The sequence below is a fragment of the Pimephales promelas genome, chromosome 3 (assembly GCF_988280905.1).
Source record: "Pimephales promelas chromosome 3, fPimPro1.hap1.1, whole genome shotgun sequence".
In the NCBI taxonomy this organism is placed as follows: Eukaryota; Metazoa; Chordata; class Actinopteri; order Cypriniformes; family Leuciscidae; genus Pimephales; species Pimephales promelas.
The window spans coordinates 46,530,872-46,541,125 of NC_142771.1; the positions used below are offsets into that span (position 1 = coordinate 46,530,872).

The window sequence follows — 10,254 nt, forward strand, 5'->3', positions numbered from 1 at the left end:
GGGCTATTTGAAGAAGAAAAAAAAAGAGACTCTTTCAGGCTTTCTGAAGAAACTCAGAGAATATTTCAGGCATTTCGAGGGGAAAAAAGACAATTTAGGATTTTTGAACCATTTCATTGACTCTTTTTTTTTTTTTTTTTTTTTTAAACAATAAAGCTTACAGCACCTGGTATTCCCAGGCGGTCTCCCATCCAAGTACTAACCAGGCCCGACCCTGCTTAGCTTCCGAGATCAGACGAGTTCGGGCGTTCTCAAGGTGGTATGGCCGTAAGCGAAATGTGCTGCCAAAATTGGGCTATTTGAATGGTTAGAACATTAGGGTAGTAAACTATATAAAGCTTACAGCACCTGGTATTCCCAGGCGGTCTCCCATCCAAGTACTAACCAGGCCCGACCCTGCTTAGCTTCCGAGATCAGACGAGTTCGGGCGTTCTCAAGGTGGTATGGCCGTAAGCGAAATCTGCTGCCAAAATTGGGCTATTTGAATGGTTAGAACATTAGGGTAGTAAACTATATAAAGCTTACAGCACCTGGTATTCCCAGGCGGTCTCCCATCCAAGTACTAACCAGGCCCGACCCTGCTTAGCTTTCGAGATCAGACGAGTTCGGGCGTTCTCAAGGTGGTATGGCCGTAAGCGAAATCTGTTGCCAAAATTGGGCTATTTGAATGGTTAGAACATTAGGGTAGTAAACTATATAAAGCTTACAGCACCTGGTATTCCCAGGCGGTCTCCCATTCAAGTACTAACCAGGCCCGACCCTGCTTAGCTTCCGAGATCAGACGAGTTCGGGCGTTCTCAAGGTGGTATGGCCGTAAGCGAAATCCGCTGCCAAAATTGGGCTATTTGAAGAAGAAAAAAAAAGAGACTCTTTCAGGCTTTCTGAAGAAACTCAGAGAATATTTCAGGCATTTCGAGGGGAAAAAAGACAATTTAGGATTTTTGAACCATTTCATTGACTCTTTTTTTTTTTTTTTTTTTTTTTAAACAATAAAGCTTACAGCACCTGGTATTCCCAGGCGGTCTCCCATCCAAGTACTAACCAGGCCCGACCCTGCTTAGCTTCCGAGATCAGACGAGTTCGGGCGTTCTCAAGGTGGTATGGCCGTAAGCGAAATCTGCTGCCAAAATTGGGCTATTTGAATGGTTAGAACATTAGGGTAGTAAACTATATAAAGCTTACAGCACCTGGTATTCCCAGGCGGTCTCCCATCCAAGTACTAACCAGGCCCGACCCTGCTTAGCTTCCGAGATCAGACGAGTTCGGGCGTTCTCAAGGTGGTATGGCCGTAAGCGAAATCTGCTGCCAAAATTGGGCTATTTGAATGGTTAGAACATTAGGGTAGTAAACTATATAAAGCTTACAGCACCTGGTATTCCCAGGCGGTCTCCCATCCAAGTACTAACCAGGCCCGACCCTGCTTAGCTTCCGAGATCAGACGAGTTCGGGCGTCCTCAAGGTGGTATGGCCGTAAGCGAAATCTGCTGCCAAAATTGGGCTATTTGAATGGTTAGAACATTAGGGTAGTAAACTATATAAAGCTTACAGCACCTGGTATTCCCAGGCGGTCTCCCATCCAAGTACTAACCAGGCCCGACCCTGCTTAGCTTCCGAGATCAGACGAGTTCGGGCGTCCTCAAGGTGGTATGGCCGTAAGCGAAATCTGCTGCCAAAATTGGGCTATTTGAATGGTTAGAACATTAGGGTAGTAAACTATATAAAGCTTACAGCACCTGGTATTCCCAGGCGGTCTCCCATCCAAGTACTAACCAGGCCCGACCCTGCTTAGCTTCCGAGATCAGACGAGTTCGGGCGTTCTCAAGGTGGTATGGCCGTAAGCGAAATCTGCTGCCAAAATTGGGCTATTTGAATGGTTAGAACATTAGGGTAGTAAACTATATAAAGCTTACAGCACCTGGTATTCCCAGGCGGTCTCCCATCCAAGTACTAACCAGGCCCGACCCTGCTTAGCTTCCGAGATCAGACGAGTTCGGGCGTTCTCAAGGTGGTATGGCCGTAAGCGAAATCTGCTGCCAAAATTGGGCTATTTGAATGGTTAGAACATTAGGGTAGTAAACTATATAAAGCTTACAGCACCTGGTATTCCCAGGCGGTCTCCCATCCAAGTACTAACCAGGCCCGACCCTGCTTAGCTTCCGAGATCAGACGAGTTCGGGCGTTCTCAAGGTGGTATGGCCGTAAGCGAAATCTGCTGCCAAAATTGGGCTATTTGAATGGTTAGAACATTAGGGTAGTAAACTATATAAAGCTTACAGCACCTGGTATTCCCAGGCGGTCTCCCATCCAAGTACTAACCAGGCCCGACCCTGCTTAGCTTCCGAGATCAGACGAGTTCGGGCGTTCTCAAGGTGGTATGGCCGTAAGCGAAATCTGCTGCCAAAATTGGGCTATTTGAATGGTTAGAACATTAGGGTAGTAAACTATATAAAGCTTACAGCACCTGGTATTCCCAGGCGGTCTCCCATCCAAGTACTAACCAGGCCCGACCCTGCTTAGCTTCCGAGATCAGACGAGTTCGGGCGTTCTCAAGGTGGTATGGCCGTAAGCGAAATCTGCTGCCAAAATTGGGCTATTTGAATGGTTAGAACATTAGGGTAGTAAACTATATAAAGCTTACAGCACCTGGTATTCCCAGGCGGTCTCCCATTCAAGTACTAACCAGGCCCGACCCTGCTTAGCTTCCGAGATCAGACGAGTTCGGGCGTTCTCAAGGTGGTATGGCCGTAAGCGAAATCCGCTGCCAAAATTGGGCTATTTGAAGAAGAAAAAAAAAGAGACTCTTTCAGGCTTTCTGAAGAAACTCAGAGAATATTTCAGGCATTTCGAGGGGAAAAAAGACAATTTAGGATTTTTGAACCATTTCATTGACTCTTTTTTTTTTTTTTTTTTTTTTTAAACAATAAAGCTTACAGCACCTGGTATTCCCAGGCGGTCTCCCATCCAAGTACTAACCAGGCCCGACCCTGCTTAGCTTCCGAGATCAGACGAGTTCGGGCGTTCTCAAGGTGGTATGGCCGTAAGCGAAATCTGCTGCCAAAATTGGGCTATTTGAATGGTTAGAACATTAGGGTAGTAAACTATATAAAGCTTACAGCACCTGGTATTCCCAGGCGGTCTTCCATCCAAGTACTAACCAGGCCCGACCCTGCTTAGCTTCCGAGATCAGACGAGTTCGGGCGTTCTCAAGGTGGTATGGCCGTAAGCGAAATCTGCTGCCAAAATTGGGCTATTTGAATGGTTAGAACATTAGGGTAGTAAACTATATAAAGCTTACAGCACCTGGTATTCCCAGGCGGTCTCCCATCCAAGTACTAACCAGGCCCGACCCTGCTTAGCTTCCGAGATCAGACGAGTTCGGGCGTTCTCAAGGTGGTATGGCCGTAAGCGAAATCTGCTGCCAAAATTGGGCTATTTGAATGGTTAGAACATTAGGGTAGTAAACTATATAAAGCTTACAGCACCTGGTATTCCCAGGCGGTCTCCCATTCAAGTACTAACCAGGCCCGACCCTGCTTAGCTTCCGAGATCAGACGAGTTCGGGCGTTCTCAAGGTGGTATGGCCGTAAGCGAAATCCGCTGCCAAAATTGGGCTATTTGAAGAAGAAAAAAAAGAGACTCTTTCAGGCTTTCTGAAGAAACTCAGAGAATATTTCAGGCATTTCGAGGGGAAAAAAGACAATTTAGGATTTTTGAACCATTTCATTGACTCTTTTTTTTTTTTTTTTTTTTATACAATAAAGCTTACAGCACCTGGTATTCCCAGGCGGTCTCCCATCCAAGTACTAACCTGGCCCGACCCTGCTTAGCTTCCGAGATCAGACGAGTTCGGGCGTTCTCAAGGTGGTATGGCCGTAAGCGAAATCTGCTGCCAAAATTGGGCTATTTGAATGGTTAGAACATTAGGGTAGTAAACTATATAAAGCTTACAGCACCTGGTATTCCCAGGCGGTCTCCCATCCAAGTACTAACCAGGCCCGACCCTGCTTAGCTTCCGAGATCAGACGAGTTCGGGCGTTCTCAAGGTGGTATGGCCGTAAGCGAAATCTGTTGCCAAAATTGGGCTATTTGAATGGTTAGAACATTAGGGTAGTAAACTATATAAAGCTTACAGCACCTGGTATTCCCAGGCGGTCTCCCATTCAAGTACTAACCAGGCCCGACCCTGCTTAGCTTCCGAGATCAGACGAGTTCGGGCGTTCTCAAGGTGGTATGGCCGTAAGCGAAATCTGCTGCCAAAATTGGGCTATTTGAATGGTTAGAACATTAGGGTAGTAAACTATATAAAGCTTACAGCACCTGGTATTCCCAGGCGGTCTCCCATCCAAGTACTAACCAGGCCCGACCCTGCTTAGCTTCCGAGATCAGACGAGTTCGGGCGTTCTCAAGGTGGTATGGCCGTAAGCGAAATCTGCTGCCAAAATTGGGCTATTTGAATGGTTAGAACATTAGGGTAGTAAACTATATAAAGCTTACAGCACCTGGTATTCCCAGGCGGTCTCCCATTCAAGTACTAACCAGGCCCGACCCTGCTTAGCTTCCGAGATCAGACGAGTTCGGGCGTTCTCAAGGTGGTATGGCCGTAAGCGAAATCCGCTGCCAAAATTGGGCTATTTGAAGAAGAAAAAAAAAGAGACTCTTTCAGGCTTTCTGAAGAAACTCAGAGAATATTTCAGGCATTTCGAGGGGAAAAAAGACAATTTAGGATTTTTGAACCATTTCATTGACTCTTTTTTTTTTTTTTTTTTTTTTTAAACAATAAAGCTTACAGCACCTGGTATTCCCAGGCGGTCTCCCATCCAAGTACTAACCAGGCCCGACCCTGCTTAGCTTCCGAGATCAGACGAGTTCGGGCGTTCTCAAGGTGGTATGGCCGTAAGCGAAATCTGCTGCCAAAATTGGGCTATTTGAATGGTTAGAACATTAGGGTAGTAAACTATATAAAGCTTACAGCACCTGGTATTCCCAGGCGGTCTTCCATCCAAGTACTAACCAGGCCCGACCCTGCTTAGCTTCCGAGATCAGACGAGTTCGGGCGTTCTCAAGGTGGTATGGCCGTAAGCGAAATCTGCTGCCAAAATTGGGCTATTTGAATGGTTAGAACATTAGGGTAGTAAACTATATAAAGCTTACAGCACCTGGTATTCCCAGGCGGTCTCCCATCCAAGTACTAACCAGGCCCGACCCTGCTTAGCTTCCGAGATCAGACGAGTTCGGGCGTTCTCAAGGTGGTATGGCCGTAAGCGAAATCTGCTGCCAAAATTGGGCTATTTGAATGGTTAGAACATTAGGGTAGTAAACTATATAAAGCTTACAACACCTGGTATTCCCAGGCGGTCTCCCATCCAAGTACTAACCAGGCCCGACCCTGCTTAGCTTCCGAGATCAGACGAGTTCGGGCGTTCTCAAGGTGGTATGGCCGTAAGCGAAATCTGCTGCCAAAATTGGGCTATTTGAATGGTTAGAACATTAGGTTAGTAAACTATATAAAGCTTACAGCACCTGGTATTCCCAGGCGGTCTCCCATCCAAGTACTAACCAGGCCCGACCCTGCTTAGCTTCCGAGATCAGACGAGTTCGGGCGTTCTCAAGGTGGTATGGCCGTAAGCGAAATCTGCTGCCAAAATTGGGCTATTTGAATGGTTAGAACATTAGGGTAGTAAACTATATAAAGCTTACAGCACCTGGTATTCCCAGGCCGTCTCCCATTCAAGTACTAACCAGGCCCGACCCTGCTTAGCTTCCGAGATCAGACGAGTTCGGGCGTTCTCAAGGTGGTATGGCCGTAAGCGAAATCCGCTGCCAAAATTGGGCTATTTGAAGAAGAAAAAAAAAGAGACTCTTTCAGGCTTTCTGAAGAAACTCAGAGAATATTTTAGGCATTTCGAGGGGAAAAAAGACAATTTAGGATTTTTGAACCATTTCATTGACTCTTTTTTTTTTTTTTTTTTTTTATACAATAAAGCTTACAGCACCTGGTATTCCCAGGCGGTCTCCCATCCAAGTACTAACCTGGCCCGACCCTGCTTAGCTTCCGAGATCAGACGAGTTCGGGCGTTCTCAAGGTGGTATGGCCGTAAGCGAAATCTGCTGCCAAAATTGGGCTATTTGAATGGTTAGAACATTAGGGTAGTAAACTATATAAAGCTTACAGCACCTGGTATTCCCAGGCGGTCTCCCATCCAAGTACTAACCAGGCCCGACCCTGCTTAGCTTCCGAGATCAGACGAGTTCGGGCGTTCTCAAGGTGGTATGGCCGTAAGCGAAATCTGTTGCCAAAATTGGGCTATTTGAATGGTTAGAACATTAGGGTAGTAAACTATATAAAGCTTACAGCACCTGGTATTCCCAGGCGGTCTCCCATTCAAGTACTAACCAGGCCCGACCCTGCTTAGCTTCCGAGATCAGACGAGTTCGGGCGTTCTCAAGGTGGTATGGCCGTAAGCGAAATCCGCTGCCAAAATTGGGCTATTTGAAGAAGAAAAAAAAAGAGACTCTTTCAGGCTTTCTGAAGAAACTCAGAAAATATTTCAGGCATTTCGAGGGGAAAAAAGACAATTTAGGATTTTTGAACCATTTCATTGACTCTTTTTTTTTTTTTTTTTTTTTTAAACAATAAAGCTTACAGCACCTGGTATTCCCAGGCGGTCTCCCATCCAAGTACTAACCAGGCCCGACCCTGCTTAGCTTCCGAGATCAGACGAGTTCGGGCGTTCTCAAGGTGGTATGGCCGTAAGCGAAATCTGCTGCCAAAATTGGGCTATTTGAATGGTTAGAACATTAGGGTAGTAAACTATATAAAGCTTACAGCACCTGGTATTCCCAGGCGGTCTCCCATCCAAGTACTAACCAGGCCCGACCCTGCTTAGCTTCCGAGATCAGACGAGTTCGGGCGTTCTCAAGGTGGTATGGCCGTAAGCGAAATCTGCTGCCAAAATTGGGCTATTTGAATGGTTAGAACATTAGGGTAGTAAACTATATAAAGCTTACAGCACCTGGTATTCCCAGGCGGTCTCCCATCCAAGTACTAACCAGGCCCGACCCTGCTTAGCTTCCGAGATCAGACGAGTTCGGGCGTTCTCAAGGTGGTATGGCCGTAAGCGAAATCTGCTGCCAAAATTGGGCTATTTGAATGGTTAGAACATTAGGGTAGTAAACTATATAAAGCTTACAGCACCTGGTATTCCCAGGCGGTCTCCCATCCAAGTACTAACCAGGCCCGACCCTGCTTAGCTTCCGAGATCAGACGAGTTCGGGCGTCCTCAAGGTGGTATGGCCGTAAGCGAAATCTGCTGCCAAAATTGGGCTATTTGAATGGTTAGAACATTAGGGTAGTAAACTATATAAAGCTTACAGCACCTGGTATTCCCAGGCGGTCTCCCATCCAAGTACTAACCAGGCCCGACCCTGCTTAGCTTCCGAGATCAGACGAGTTCGGGCGTTCTCAAGGTGGTATGGCCGTAAGCGAAATCTGCTGCCAAAATTGGGCTATTTGAATGGTTAGAACATTAGGGTAGTAAACTATATAAAGCTTACAGCACCTGGTATTCCCAGGCGGTCTCCCATCCAAGTACTAACCAGGCCCGACCCTGCTTAGCTTCCGAGATCAGACGAGTTCGGGCGTTCTCAAGGTGGTATGGCCGTAAGCGAAATCTGCTGCCAAAATTGGGCTATTTGAATGGTTAGAACATTAGGGTAGTAAACTATATAAAGCTTACAGCACCTGGTATTCCCAGGCGGTCTCCCATCCAAGTACTAACCAGGCCCGACCCTGCTTAGCTTCCGAGATCAGACGAGTTCGGGCGTTCTCAAGGTGGTATGGCCGTAAGCGAAATCTGCTGCCAAAATTGGGCTATTTGAATGGTTAGAACATTAGGGTAGTAAACTATATAAAGCTTACAGCACCTGGTATTCCCAGGCGGTCTTCCATCCAAGTACTAACCAGGCCCGACCCTGCTTAGCTTCCGAGATCAGACGAGTTCGGGCGTTCTCAAGGTGGTATGGCCGTAAGCGAAATCTGCTGCCAAAATTGGGCTATTTGAATGGTTAGAACATTAGGGTAGTAAACTATATAAAGCTTACAGCACCTGGTATTCCCAGGCGGTCTCCCATCCAAGTACTAACCAGGCCCGACCCTGCTTAGCTTCCGAGATCAGACGAGTTCGGGCGTTCTCAAGGTGGTATGGCCGTAAGCGAAATCTGCTGCCAAAATTGGGCTATTTGAATGGTTAGAACATTAGGGTAGTAAACTATATAAAGCTTACAACACCTGGTATTCCCAGGCGGTCTCCCATCCAAGTACTAACCAGGCCCGACCCTGCTTAGCTTCCGAGATCAGACGAGTTCGGGCGTTCTCAAGGTGGTATGGCCGTAAGCGAAATCTGCTGCCAAAATTGGGCTATTTGAATGGTTAGAACATTAGGTTAGTAAACTATATAAAGCTTACAGCACCTGGTATTCCCAGGCGGTCTCCCATCCAAGTACTAACCAGGCCCGACCCTGCTTAGCTTCCGAGATCAGACGAGTTCGGGCGTTCTCAAGGTGGTATGGCCGTAAGCGAAATCTGCTGCCAAAATTGGGCTATTTGAATGGTTAGAACATTAGGGTAGTAAACTATATAAAGCTTACAGCACCTGGTATTCCCAGGCCGTCTCCCATTCAAGTACTAACCAGGCCCGACCCTGCTTAGCTTCCGAGATCAGACGAGTTCGGGCGTTCTCAAGGTGGTATGGCCGTAAGCGAAATCCGCTGCCAAAATTGGGCTATTTGAAGAAGAAAAAAAAAGAGACTCTTTCAGGCTTTCTGAAGAAACTCAGAGAATATTTCAGGCATTTCGAGGGGAAAAAAGACAATTTAGGATTTTTGAACCATTTCATTGACTCTTTTTTTTTTTTTTTTTTTTTTATACAATAAAGCTTACAGCACCTGGTATTCCCAGGCGGTCTCCCATCCAAGTACTAACCTGGCCCGACCCTGCTTAGCTTCCGAGATCAGACGAGTTCGGGCGTTCTCAAGGTGGTATGGCCGTAAGCGAAATCTGCTGCCAAAATTGGGCTATTTGAATGGTTAGAACATTAGGGTAGTAAACTATATAAAGCTTACAGCACCTGGTATTCCCAGGCGGTCTCCCATCCAAGTACTAACCAGGCCCGACCCTGCTTAGCTTCCGAGATCAGACGAGTTCGGGCGTTCTCAAGGTGGTATGGCCGTAAGCGAAATCTGTTGCCAAAATTGGGCTATTTGAATGGTTAGAACATTAGGGTAGTAAACTATATAAAGCTTACAGCACCTGGTATTCCCAGGCGGTCTCCCATTCAAGTACTAACCAGGCCCGACCCTGCTTAGCTTCCGAGATCAGACGAGTTCGGGCGTTCTCAAGGTGGTATGGCCGTAAGCGAAATCCGCTGCCAAAATTGGGCTATTTGAAGAAGAAAAAAAAAGAGACTCTTTCAGGCTTTCTGAAGAAACTCAGAAAATATTTCAGGCATTTCGAGGGGAAAAAAGACAATTTAGGATTTTTGAACCATTTCATTGACTCTTTTTTTTTTTTTTTTTTTTTTAAACAATAAAGCTTACAGCACCTGGTATTCCCAGGCGGTCTCCCATCCAAGTACTAACCAGGCCCGACCCTGCTTAGCTTCCGAGATCAGACGAGTTCGGGCGTTCTCAAGGTGGTATGGCCGTAAGCGAAATCTGCTGCCAAAATTGGGCTATTTGAATGGTTAGAACATTAGGGTAGTAAACTATATAAAGCTTACAGCACCTGGTATTCCCAGGCGGTCTCCCATCCAAGTACTAACCAGGCCCGACCCTGCTTAGCTTCCGAGATCAGACGAGTTCGGGCGTTCTCAAGGTGGTATGGCCGTAAGCGAAATCTGCTGCCAAAATTGGGCTATTTGAATGGTTAGAACATTAGGGTAGTAAACTATATAAAGCTTACAGCACCTGGTATTCCCAGGCGGTCTCCCATCCAAGTACTAACCAGGCCCGACCCTGCTTAGCTTCCGAGATCAGACGAGTTCGGGCGTTCTCAAGGTGGTATGGCCGTAAGCGAAATCTGCTGCCAAAATTGGGCTATTTGAATGGTTAGAACATTAGGGTAGTAAACTATATAAAGCTTACAGCACCTGGTATTCCCAGGCGGTCTCCCATCCAAGTACTAACCAGGCCCGACCCTGCTTAGCTTCCGAGATCAGACGAGTTCGGGCGTCCTCAAGGTGGTATGGCCGTAAGCGA

General features: G+C 46.7%; 51 non-coding genes across 51 annotated transcripts; all 51 read right to left on the bottom strand.

The window, feature by feature from the left end:
- Positions 1-154: 154 nt before the first annotated feature.
- Positions 155-273, bottom strand: LOC148990964 (5S ribosomal RNA). Its single transcript, XR_016157225.1, has one exon. It is a non-coding gene; the product is annotated as a 5S ribosomal RNA (ribosomal RNA).
- A 63-nt stretch (positions 274-336) lies between these two features.
- Positions 337-455, bottom strand: LOC148990965 (5S ribosomal RNA). The gene has a single exon (XR_016157226.1). It is a non-coding gene; the product is annotated as a 5S ribosomal RNA (ribosomal RNA).
- Positions 456-518: 63 nt separating this feature from the next.
- Positions 519-637, bottom strand: LOC148990966 (5S ribosomal RNA). Its single transcript, XR_016162541.1, has one exon. It is a non-coding gene; the product is annotated as a 5S ribosomal RNA (ribosomal RNA).
- Positions 638-700: 63 nt separating this feature from the next.
- LOC148990967 (5S ribosomal RNA) lies at positions 701-819 on the bottom strand. The gene has a single exon (XR_016160874.1). It is a non-coding gene; the product is annotated as a 5S ribosomal RNA (ribosomal RNA).
- A 174-nt stretch (positions 820-993) lies between these two features.
- Positions 994-1,112, bottom strand: LOC148990968 (5S ribosomal RNA). The gene has a single exon (XR_016157227.1). It is a non-coding gene; the product is annotated as a 5S ribosomal RNA (ribosomal RNA).
- A 63-nt stretch (positions 1,113-1,175) lies between these two features.
- On the bottom strand, positions 1,176-1,294 carry LOC148990969 (5S ribosomal RNA). The gene has a single exon (XR_016157228.1). It is a non-coding gene; the product is annotated as a 5S ribosomal RNA (ribosomal RNA).
- Positions 1,295-1,357: 63 nt separating this feature from the next.
- Positions 1,358-1,476, bottom strand: LOC148990970 (5S ribosomal RNA). The gene has a single exon (XR_016161510.1). It is a non-coding gene; the product is annotated as a 5S ribosomal RNA (ribosomal RNA).
- Positions 1,477-1,539: 63 nt separating this feature from the next.
- LOC148990971 (5S ribosomal RNA) lies at positions 1,540-1,658 on the bottom strand. The gene has a single exon (XR_016161511.1). It is a non-coding gene; the product is annotated as a 5S ribosomal RNA (ribosomal RNA).
- Positions 1,659-1,721: 63 nt separating this feature from the next.
- LOC148990972 (5S ribosomal RNA) lies at positions 1,722-1,840 on the bottom strand. Its single transcript, XR_016157229.1, has one exon. It is a non-coding gene; the product is annotated as a 5S ribosomal RNA (ribosomal RNA).
- Positions 1,841-1,903: 63 nt separating this feature from the next.
- On the bottom strand, positions 1,904-2,022 carry LOC148990973 (5S ribosomal RNA). Its single transcript, XR_016157230.1, has one exon. It is a non-coding gene; the product is annotated as a 5S ribosomal RNA (ribosomal RNA).
- Positions 2,023-2,085: 63 nt separating this feature from the next.
- On the bottom strand, positions 2,086-2,204 carry LOC148990974 (5S ribosomal RNA). Its single transcript, XR_016157231.1, has one exon. It is a non-coding gene; the product is annotated as a 5S ribosomal RNA (ribosomal RNA).
- Positions 2,205-2,267: 63 nt separating this feature from the next.
- On the bottom strand, positions 2,268-2,386 carry LOC148990975 (5S ribosomal RNA). Its single transcript, XR_016157233.1, has one exon. It is a non-coding gene; the product is annotated as a 5S ribosomal RNA (ribosomal RNA).
- A 63-nt stretch (positions 2,387-2,449) lies between these two features.
- LOC148990976 (5S ribosomal RNA) lies at positions 2,450-2,568 on the bottom strand. Its single transcript, XR_016157234.1, has one exon. It is a non-coding gene; the product is annotated as a 5S ribosomal RNA (ribosomal RNA).
- Positions 2,569-2,631: 63 nt separating this feature from the next.
- On the bottom strand, positions 2,632-2,750 carry LOC148990977 (5S ribosomal RNA). Its single transcript, XR_016160876.1, has one exon. It is a non-coding gene; the product is annotated as a 5S ribosomal RNA (ribosomal RNA).
- Positions 2,751-2,924: 174 nt separating this feature from the next.
- LOC148990978 (5S ribosomal RNA) lies at positions 2,925-3,043 on the bottom strand. The gene has a single exon (XR_016157235.1). It is a non-coding gene; the product is annotated as a 5S ribosomal RNA (ribosomal RNA).
- A 63-nt stretch (positions 3,044-3,106) lies between these two features.
- LOC148990979 (5S ribosomal RNA) lies at positions 3,107-3,225 on the bottom strand. The gene has a single exon (XR_016161776.1). It is a non-coding gene; the product is annotated as a 5S ribosomal RNA (ribosomal RNA).
- A 63-nt stretch (positions 3,226-3,288) lies between these two features.
- On the bottom strand, positions 3,289-3,407 carry LOC148990980 (5S ribosomal RNA). The gene has a single exon (XR_016157236.1). It is a non-coding gene; the product is annotated as a 5S ribosomal RNA (ribosomal RNA).
- A 63-nt stretch (positions 3,408-3,470) lies between these two features.
- LOC148990981 (5S ribosomal RNA) lies at positions 3,471-3,589 on the bottom strand. Its single transcript, XR_016160877.1, has one exon. It is a non-coding gene; the product is annotated as a 5S ribosomal RNA (ribosomal RNA).
- Positions 3,590-3,759: 170 nt separating this feature from the next.
- Positions 3,760-3,878, bottom strand: LOC148990982 (5S ribosomal RNA). The gene has a single exon (XR_016155580.1). It is a non-coding gene; the product is annotated as a 5S ribosomal RNA (ribosomal RNA).
- Positions 3,879-3,941: 63 nt separating this feature from the next.
- LOC148990983 (5S ribosomal RNA) lies at positions 3,942-4,060 on the bottom strand. Its single transcript, XR_016157237.1, has one exon. It is a non-coding gene; the product is annotated as a 5S ribosomal RNA (ribosomal RNA).
- A 63-nt stretch (positions 4,061-4,123) lies between these two features.
- On the bottom strand, positions 4,124-4,242 carry LOC148990984 (5S ribosomal RNA). The gene has a single exon (XR_016160878.1). It is a non-coding gene; the product is annotated as a 5S ribosomal RNA (ribosomal RNA).
- A 63-nt stretch (positions 4,243-4,305) lies between these two features.
- LOC148990985 (5S ribosomal RNA) lies at positions 4,306-4,424 on the bottom strand. The gene has a single exon (XR_016157238.1). It is a non-coding gene; the product is annotated as a 5S ribosomal RNA (ribosomal RNA).
- A 63-nt stretch (positions 4,425-4,487) lies between these two features.
- On the bottom strand, positions 4,488-4,606 carry LOC148990986 (5S ribosomal RNA). The gene has a single exon (XR_016160879.1). It is a non-coding gene; the product is annotated as a 5S ribosomal RNA (ribosomal RNA).
- A 174-nt stretch (positions 4,607-4,780) lies between these two features.
- Positions 4,781-4,899, bottom strand: LOC148990987 (5S ribosomal RNA). Its single transcript, XR_016157239.1, has one exon. It is a non-coding gene; the product is annotated as a 5S ribosomal RNA (ribosomal RNA).
- Positions 4,900-4,962: 63 nt separating this feature from the next.
- On the bottom strand, positions 4,963-5,081 carry LOC148990988 (5S ribosomal RNA). Its single transcript, XR_016161777.1, has one exon. It is a non-coding gene; the product is annotated as a 5S ribosomal RNA (ribosomal RNA).
- Positions 5,082-5,144: 63 nt separating this feature from the next.
- Positions 5,145-5,263, bottom strand: LOC148990989 (5S ribosomal RNA). Its single transcript, XR_016157240.1, has one exon. It is a non-coding gene; the product is annotated as a 5S ribosomal RNA (ribosomal RNA).
- A 63-nt stretch (positions 5,264-5,326) lies between these two features.
- On the bottom strand, positions 5,327-5,445 carry LOC148990990 (5S ribosomal RNA). The gene has a single exon (XR_016161566.1). It is a non-coding gene; the product is annotated as a 5S ribosomal RNA (ribosomal RNA).
- A 63-nt stretch (positions 5,446-5,508) lies between these two features.
- LOC148990991 (5S ribosomal RNA) lies at positions 5,509-5,627 on the bottom strand. The gene has a single exon (XR_016157241.1). It is a non-coding gene; the product is annotated as a 5S ribosomal RNA (ribosomal RNA).
- A 63-nt stretch (positions 5,628-5,690) lies between these two features.
- Positions 5,691-5,809, bottom strand: LOC148990992 (5S ribosomal RNA). The gene has a single exon (XR_016163823.1). It is a non-coding gene; the product is annotated as a 5S ribosomal RNA (ribosomal RNA).
- Positions 5,810-5,981: 172 nt separating this feature from the next.
- Positions 5,982-6,100, bottom strand: LOC148990993 (5S ribosomal RNA). The gene has a single exon (XR_016155591.1). It is a non-coding gene; the product is annotated as a 5S ribosomal RNA (ribosomal RNA).
- Positions 6,101-6,163: 63 nt separating this feature from the next.
- On the bottom strand, positions 6,164-6,282 carry LOC148990994 (5S ribosomal RNA). Its single transcript, XR_016157242.1, has one exon. It is a non-coding gene; the product is annotated as a 5S ribosomal RNA (ribosomal RNA).
- A 63-nt stretch (positions 6,283-6,345) lies between these two features.
- Positions 6,346-6,464, bottom strand: LOC148990995 (5S ribosomal RNA). The gene has a single exon (XR_016160880.1). It is a non-coding gene; the product is annotated as a 5S ribosomal RNA (ribosomal RNA).
- Positions 6,465-6,637: 173 nt separating this feature from the next.
- Positions 6,638-6,756, bottom strand: LOC148990996 (5S ribosomal RNA). Its single transcript, XR_016157244.1, has one exon. It is a non-coding gene; the product is annotated as a 5S ribosomal RNA (ribosomal RNA).
- Positions 6,757-6,819: 63 nt separating this feature from the next.
- On the bottom strand, positions 6,820-6,938 carry LOC148990997 (5S ribosomal RNA). Its single transcript, XR_016157245.1, has one exon. It is a non-coding gene; the product is annotated as a 5S ribosomal RNA (ribosomal RNA).
- Positions 6,939-7,001: 63 nt separating this feature from the next.
- LOC148990998 (5S ribosomal RNA) lies at positions 7,002-7,120 on the bottom strand. Its single transcript, XR_016157246.1, has one exon. It is a non-coding gene; the product is annotated as a 5S ribosomal RNA (ribosomal RNA).
- A 63-nt stretch (positions 7,121-7,183) lies between these two features.
- On the bottom strand, positions 7,184-7,302 carry LOC148990999 (5S ribosomal RNA). Its single transcript, XR_016161512.1, has one exon. It is a non-coding gene; the product is annotated as a 5S ribosomal RNA (ribosomal RNA).
- Positions 7,303-7,365: 63 nt separating this feature from the next.
- Positions 7,366-7,484, bottom strand: LOC148991000 (5S ribosomal RNA). The gene has a single exon (XR_016157247.1). It is a non-coding gene; the product is annotated as a 5S ribosomal RNA (ribosomal RNA).
- Positions 7,485-7,547: 63 nt separating this feature from the next.
- On the bottom strand, positions 7,548-7,666 carry LOC148991001 (5S ribosomal RNA). The gene has a single exon (XR_016157248.1). It is a non-coding gene; the product is annotated as a 5S ribosomal RNA (ribosomal RNA).
- Positions 7,667-7,729: 63 nt separating this feature from the next.
- LOC148991002 (5S ribosomal RNA) lies at positions 7,730-7,848 on the bottom strand. The gene has a single exon (XR_016157249.1). It is a non-coding gene; the product is annotated as a 5S ribosomal RNA (ribosomal RNA).
- Positions 7,849-7,911: 63 nt separating this feature from the next.
- Positions 7,912-8,030, bottom strand: LOC148991003 (5S ribosomal RNA). Its single transcript, XR_016161778.1, has one exon. It is a non-coding gene; the product is annotated as a 5S ribosomal RNA (ribosomal RNA).
- Positions 8,031-8,093: 63 nt separating this feature from the next.
- Positions 8,094-8,212, bottom strand: LOC148991004 (5S ribosomal RNA). Its single transcript, XR_016157250.1, has one exon. It is a non-coding gene; the product is annotated as a 5S ribosomal RNA (ribosomal RNA).
- A 63-nt stretch (positions 8,213-8,275) lies between these two features.
- On the bottom strand, positions 8,276-8,394 carry LOC148991005 (5S ribosomal RNA). The gene has a single exon (XR_016161567.1). It is a non-coding gene; the product is annotated as a 5S ribosomal RNA (ribosomal RNA).
- A 63-nt stretch (positions 8,395-8,457) lies between these two features.
- LOC148991006 (5S ribosomal RNA) lies at positions 8,458-8,576 on the bottom strand. The gene has a single exon (XR_016157251.1). It is a non-coding gene; the product is annotated as a 5S ribosomal RNA (ribosomal RNA).
- A 63-nt stretch (positions 8,577-8,639) lies between these two features.
- Positions 8,640-8,758, bottom strand: LOC148991007 (5S ribosomal RNA). Its single transcript, XR_016163824.1, has one exon. It is a non-coding gene; the product is annotated as a 5S ribosomal RNA (ribosomal RNA).
- Positions 8,759-8,931: 173 nt separating this feature from the next.
- Positions 8,932-9,050, bottom strand: LOC148991008 (5S ribosomal RNA). The gene has a single exon (XR_016155602.1). It is a non-coding gene; the product is annotated as a 5S ribosomal RNA (ribosomal RNA).
- A 63-nt stretch (positions 9,051-9,113) lies between these two features.
- On the bottom strand, positions 9,114-9,232 carry LOC148991009 (5S ribosomal RNA). The gene has a single exon (XR_016157252.1). It is a non-coding gene; the product is annotated as a 5S ribosomal RNA (ribosomal RNA).
- Positions 9,233-9,295: 63 nt separating this feature from the next.
- Positions 9,296-9,414, bottom strand: LOC148991010 (5S ribosomal RNA). Its single transcript, XR_016160882.1, has one exon. It is a non-coding gene; the product is annotated as a 5S ribosomal RNA (ribosomal RNA).
- Positions 9,415-9,587: 173 nt separating this feature from the next.
- LOC148991011 (5S ribosomal RNA) lies at positions 9,588-9,706 on the bottom strand. Its single transcript, XR_016157253.1, has one exon. It is a non-coding gene; the product is annotated as a 5S ribosomal RNA (ribosomal RNA).
- A 63-nt stretch (positions 9,707-9,769) lies between these two features.
- Positions 9,770-9,888, bottom strand: LOC148991012 (5S ribosomal RNA). Its single transcript, XR_016157255.1, has one exon. It is a non-coding gene; the product is annotated as a 5S ribosomal RNA (ribosomal RNA).
- Positions 9,889-9,951: 63 nt separating this feature from the next.
- Positions 9,952-10,070, bottom strand: LOC148991013 (5S ribosomal RNA). The gene has a single exon (XR_016157256.1). It is a non-coding gene; the product is annotated as a 5S ribosomal RNA (ribosomal RNA).
- Positions 10,071-10,133: 63 nt separating this feature from the next.
- On the bottom strand, positions 10,134-10,252 carry LOC148991014 (5S ribosomal RNA). Its single transcript, XR_016161513.1, has one exon. It is a non-coding gene; the product is annotated as a 5S ribosomal RNA (ribosomal RNA).
- Positions 10,253-10,254: the final 2 nt, after the last annotated feature.